The following is a 6,000-nucleotide window of genomic DNA, read 5'->3' on the forward strand; positions in this document are numbered from 1 at the left end:
TTAAGAAGGTAACATGGATTCTAGTCCTATGGTTTAGTTGAGTAAATGGATTGCTATCTTGGTTAAATTAAGGTACAGGTATCACTCTCCCTGCCTTGACGCTGCCCCGTTCTTGTGCTTGTATAGCCGGACGGCGGAGACGTTAGTAAGGCCCGGAGTTGGCCCATGGTATCCCTCATACCATTGGGAGAATGAGGTTTGCCGATTGAGACGAGTGATTGTGATGCTGCCTAGTTCTGAGGGCCCAAGCTAGTGCGGTGAATTAGCCCACCCTAGTGCGCAGACATCCCTCCGAGGGGCGGGAGGATCGAGCGATGGAGCCTGAGAGGGCGACAGGCCAGCTTGAGTCCTCGCCAGCAGCCGACCACGATGAGGTGTATGGTCCCGTAGGGTTTTGCCCAGCATGTAGAGGCTGGAAGGCCGAATTCTAGATCATCGGCGGTATAAAGGAAAAGAATAAGAGAGCCGGTTTGGCTTGTAAGGTCCCTCCCAAGCCATGTATGTATGTGTCTCTTTTAATATAGAATTCAATAAGGAAAGAGAGTGTAATTAGAGAAGAGTGAGACAACAAGGCTAGAAACATTAGGAAAGTGTTAGAATAAAAATATTAGCTTCAAAAAATTCAAAAGAAATAAGAACATAAGAATAGTTCTACTAAGAGATAAGTATCCCCAAAAATAGAATTTCGAATTTAGGTGATAAGAGGTCATATTTAGAGTACTTTTACACATTTAAAGTCCATGCATACTAAAAATGTGGAAAAACAACGCGTTTCTAAAGATGGCGCGTTTGTGGCTATATACAGACGTTTTTGCCTATTCTGCCCGCGCTGGTAACTCTTCTCCATCAATTCATTTGGAAGCTTAATCTACCTTTGAATAACCTCATCAAGAATGTAAAACCATCCTCTATTCCAGAAGCCATAATTATAGCCAGAGACTATGATAAAGTTTTTTTTTAGAAAGCGTCGAGAAGGACATGAGTCCTTCCATGTTAATCAAGAAGAGGTCCCCTAATTCAAGAGGAATGTCAAGCCCAACCCTTGGCTACAAGGAATCATGAGCTAGAGCAAAAATTAGGTCAAGAAATAGAGATAGCAAAATTAAAGATAACCGAATTCAACAAGTATTTCTATGAGTAAATAGAAGAGGATTGGTGCAAGATTCACGTGAAGTAATGTGCATGATGAATAGAGGTATTCTACAAGACGATACTAAGATTATGAAATTGCTATCATAGGTTAGATTGCGTAAAGGATTGATTCCCTTACGTTTCTCCATGACAATTTGTTAAGGACCATATTACATGGGCGTATAGAATAAGGAATTCGAAGGTTCATAGCATATGAGAGGTATATGGATGCATGAAATTAGAATAATAAAGACCTTTTGGAGGCACAACAAAACGAGCCAAGCACATGAAATAAACGAATCTTTAAGAATAATATTTAGATAAAAGAAGAATTTTACCTAGTGGGGACACCACTTTGAAAGACACAGGAGGAATTACTTAGATACTACCCCAGCTCGCGAGATGAGGACATCTCGAATCTTTTAAGTGGGGGAGATTGTAAGGTCCCTCCCAAGCCATGTATGTGTGTGTCTCTTTTAATATAGAATTCAATAATGAAAGAGAGTGTAATTAGAGAAGAGTGAGACAACAAAGCTAGAAACATTAGGAAAGTGTTAGAATAAAAATATTAGCTCCAAAAATTCAAAAGAAATAAGAACATAAGAATAGTTCTATTAAGAGATAAGTATCCCCAAAAATAGAATTTCGAATTTAGGTGATAAGAGGTCATATTTAGAGTACTTTTACGCATTTAGAGTCCATGCATACTAAAAATGTGAAAAAACAACGCGTTTCTAAAGATGGCACGTTTGTGGCTATATACAGACGTTTTTGCCTATTCTGCCCGCGCTGGCTTGTGGACCAAATGCCTTTCCGTTATTTTGATTGGTTATATGACCATATTCTGGTTTTTTATCAGAGAGTTATGGCCAAAACAGTTTGCTGTTTCTGTCAGGGTCTCTACACAGAGAAAACTGTGAGAAGGCAGCAAGTAGCCTCAAGGTAATCCTAGAGTTTGAGATGCATATATCCCTTCATTCTTATCTAATATCTCAGAAAATAAGCTTAGATTGCTATGGTCTTTCGGAGGAAGAGACCTAAACTCCATAGCTTTTCTTTTAGAGAAAGAATAGTATGCTGTAGTCCTGTAAGAGAAGGCTATTTTGCCATAGACCTTAGAAAGAGAGAAGAGTCACAATACGAGTAAGAAGAGATAAAGCTTGGGGATGATTGGATGATTTCAATCGTAAGACAAGGTATTATCTAAGACTCTATTCTCATATGTCAAGTTCTAAAGCTCTTGTTAACGAGCAAAGGCAACGATAAATGACAAATTTCTATAAGGTATATACATATTTTATTTTTCAATTGTATATCATTCTTAGGGGTTGAGGTATGGCCCCGGCTTCTCTATTGATTGTTACAGTGATCTATTTGATTGATTTACCATTTAAAGTTTGTATTCTTTTAAACAACAGCATATGCCTTAATAAAGAATGTCTTATCGCAATCTCAAGTTGAAATGCTAAAATCTTTGTGAAAAGGATTGTTTTCTTAAGAAGGTAACATGGATTCTAGTCCTATGGTTTAGTTGAGTAAATGGATTGCTATCTTGGTTAAATTAAGGTACAGGTATAACTCTCCCTGCCTTGACGCTGCCCCGTTCTTGTGCTTGTATAGCCGGACGGCGGAGACGTTAGTAAGGTCCGGAGTTGGCCCATGGTATCCCTCATACCATTGGGAGAATGAGGTTTGCCGATTGAGGCGAGTGATTATGATGCTGCCTAGTTCTGAGGGCCCAAGCTAGTGCGGTGACATAGCCTACCCTAGTGCACAGACATCCCTCTGAGGGGCAGGAGGATCGAGCGATGGAGCCTGAGAGGGCGACAGGCCGGCTTGAGTCCTCGCCCAGCGAGACCGACGATGAGGTGTATGGTCCCATAGGGTTTTGCCCAGCATGTAGAGGCTGGAAGGCCGAATTCTAGATCATCGGCGGTATAAAGGAAAAGAATAAGAGAGTCGGTTTGGCTTGTATGAAATTGATTCATGTTTAAACTTTGTTTTTTATAAATCTTGTCTTTGGTATGATTGTATTGTAGAAAAAGGCTGTTTTAACAAACCTTGTAAAAAGGGCCTTAATTAAGGAACGTGTTTATTTATGTCAAACAGTGTGGTAGGATTAATTAGAAAACAAATTGACGCGTGAGTAGGGTGGAAAGTGGGAGGATGGAATGCCCCGACGGCACTATCCTACGGACGGGTGGACCCGATTAGTCGGGTAGCTTTTCAACAGATTAAGTGAAAGCCCTACGCTAGATAAATAGGTTCTCAGGCAACTCTATTCTAGAAGACTAGGCCAACGGCTGTGCCTTGCATGGATGAGGAAAAAAGCGTTGCCTCTAGAAATCAAGTCTTGTAGTTGCCCAATTTATGATCAATTGCCCTATGGGTGATTTGATTTTTAGAAGACCACGCTCCCCCTGGGGGATAGAGCTAGGTCTTACCTATGAGTCGTATCCTTGAATCTCTGTATGGTCAAGGTGTCGATGAGTAGGAAATTTTCTCTAAGATAAGACTTAGTGGACTATCTTAAGTGTTTCCCCCATTTTTGGAAGGGGGGAACCTTACAACTCTCTCCCCAAGCACCTAGCACACTTTTGGTGAATTCTACGATATGTTGTTGGAATGATGGGCAGTTGTGCTACTTTGATTCATAATGCGAACCATGTTATTGAAATTTATCCAAAGCTATTTGCACATATTTACAAGAGCTGGCATTGGACAATCTACATTTGTGGTGTGATTGCACACAAGTCTCTCCAGAGTCCCCAAGTCTTCTTTGAATTCTCTATGTTTGCTAGCTTCTCCAAAGGCTTGTTTATTCACTTCAATTTTCACATTTCCGACATGGCAGCCCAGAGAATTCAAAATATGCTCTAATTTACTAAGGGCTGCAACTTTCCTCTCTTGTGTAGGCACTGTGAATGCATAATTGATATGGCACTTAAGCAATCGATTGAAGATTCTCATGAATGCATGAAGTGTGCAAAAGTGAATATTCTTTAGTGGAAAATTAATGATGGGGCTCCAATTTGAGTTCCTGTTTGGTTCTCCTAGTATATCATCAGAAGACATGACACCTTCCACCCATCTTGCATTTGGTTGTTCCTCATCTTCATCGTCAGTTGACTCGGTTGGATCTACTGCATCTTCCTGTTGCTTATTCCCTTTCTTGGGACCTTTCAAGGCATCCTTCCCAACAAAACCAACCTTCTGCATACCTTTTCCATATGTCTTTTTCTGCCTAGGAATATCAATCTGAGCATTGCAGTATGGACAAGGCCATCTTGATGTCACGCCTTGAGCACAACCCATCATGCATTTAATTGTCTTCAAATCTCTCCCAAGATGCCAATCCACCTTGAACTTTCCTATGTTTTCTACATCTAAAACTTGACCAGCAATTTGCTTTTTGATTCCATCTGTTATCCAGGGAGTCCTTTCAAACATCCATGTCAATACCTCATGTGTCTCCTTCGGTACCTCGAATGCACCAAGCCACCAAACCTCTCTCTCAGATTGCACACTAAAACTTGGTTTGGTAGTCTTTTCCCATGCACATATCATGGCCTCATTCATGAGCGTAATGCTCATATGTTCCAGCTTTCGACGACCTTTCACAATTTGGCACTCATGAAAGTGTGCTACCCAAAACTATAAATAAACAATAATTTACAATATTCAAAACAAAATAATTATCTTCATTTTATACTGAAAAACATGAATAGTAGCAATTGCAAGTTCTCACCTTTTGGTGAAAGACCATAGAACTTCACCATAGCTTGTTGTAGTATCTCAATATGAACAAAGATGTTATTGTAAACATCATAGTAAAATTCTGTACTTGTTGTCTTGCTTTTCTTTTTGCTCAACCCTGTGTCTAATGTTAGTGTGCCCTCAATGTGATAAAACTATCCTCTAGCTCACTGCACATCATCATTATTGATACGCTTGACATTGTGAATCACCTTGAGTGTAGGAAATAAAGTGCCAGTGATCCCTTGTCTTAGAAATGCATCTTTTATAACCTGATGGATTGCTTGGTACCCTTTCATGCTGATTCCAGCTGCATCACAAGCATGTTGAATTGATGAAGAATCAATGGAGGTGGTAATCTCGCTCACAACATTGCTGACACAACAGCTGCTTTCATGCTGATTCCAGCTGCACCACAAGCATGTTGAATTCATGAAGAATCGATGGAGGTGGTAATCTCGCTCACCACATTGCTCACAAACAGCTTGGCGTATTTTAGGACGATGAGGGTCAGTAATAATTGAGAGAATATTCTTGGTATTCAGAATGGCTTTGACCAAATCCTTCCATCTCTCTTTGTTAGAACCACACACCTCTTGTAGAAAATTCCTGGCAGAACACAAATCATGACTATTTTGTTTAAATCACTGAGTGCATAATGAAAGTTTATGTTACTTACTTTGTTGTACGAATCCTTTTCTTCTGTGCTCCACCTTTAAACACAAGAGATTCTATACCAGCCAATGTCTTTTTGCATTCATGAGCACCATTTGGCATTGCTTTGAGTCGTTTGATAAGTTCCTCTAGCCTTTGAATCTTTTTCATCCTTCTCCACATTCTCTGCGAGGATATCTTTTATTTTATTTGACGTTTTAATTCCTTCTTGACATTGTAAAAGGGTGAATTGTGATGCTTGCAATTAAGATTGGAGAATATGGGTTTGCCAAGCCCCACTTGTAGTCAATCTTCTGCAGTATCCTAACAAACCAAGCTCTCCTTCACCAACAAATTGCATAAAAGATGATAAATTGTGGAAAGGAGGGTTTGCTCTTAATGGAAGGTCAATTGGATAGAGACGCCCATCAACCCAAAGATCTAAAATTTTCTCCTTAG

This window comes from Cibotium barometz, chromosome 25, assembly GCF_041138505.1.
Source record: "Cibotium barometz isolate CiBa-2024 chromosome 25, ASM4113850v1, whole genome shotgun sequence".
In the NCBI taxonomy this organism is placed as follows: Eukaryota; Viridiplantae; Streptophyta; class Polypodiopsida; order Cyatheales; family Cibotiaceae; genus Cibotium; species Cibotium barometz.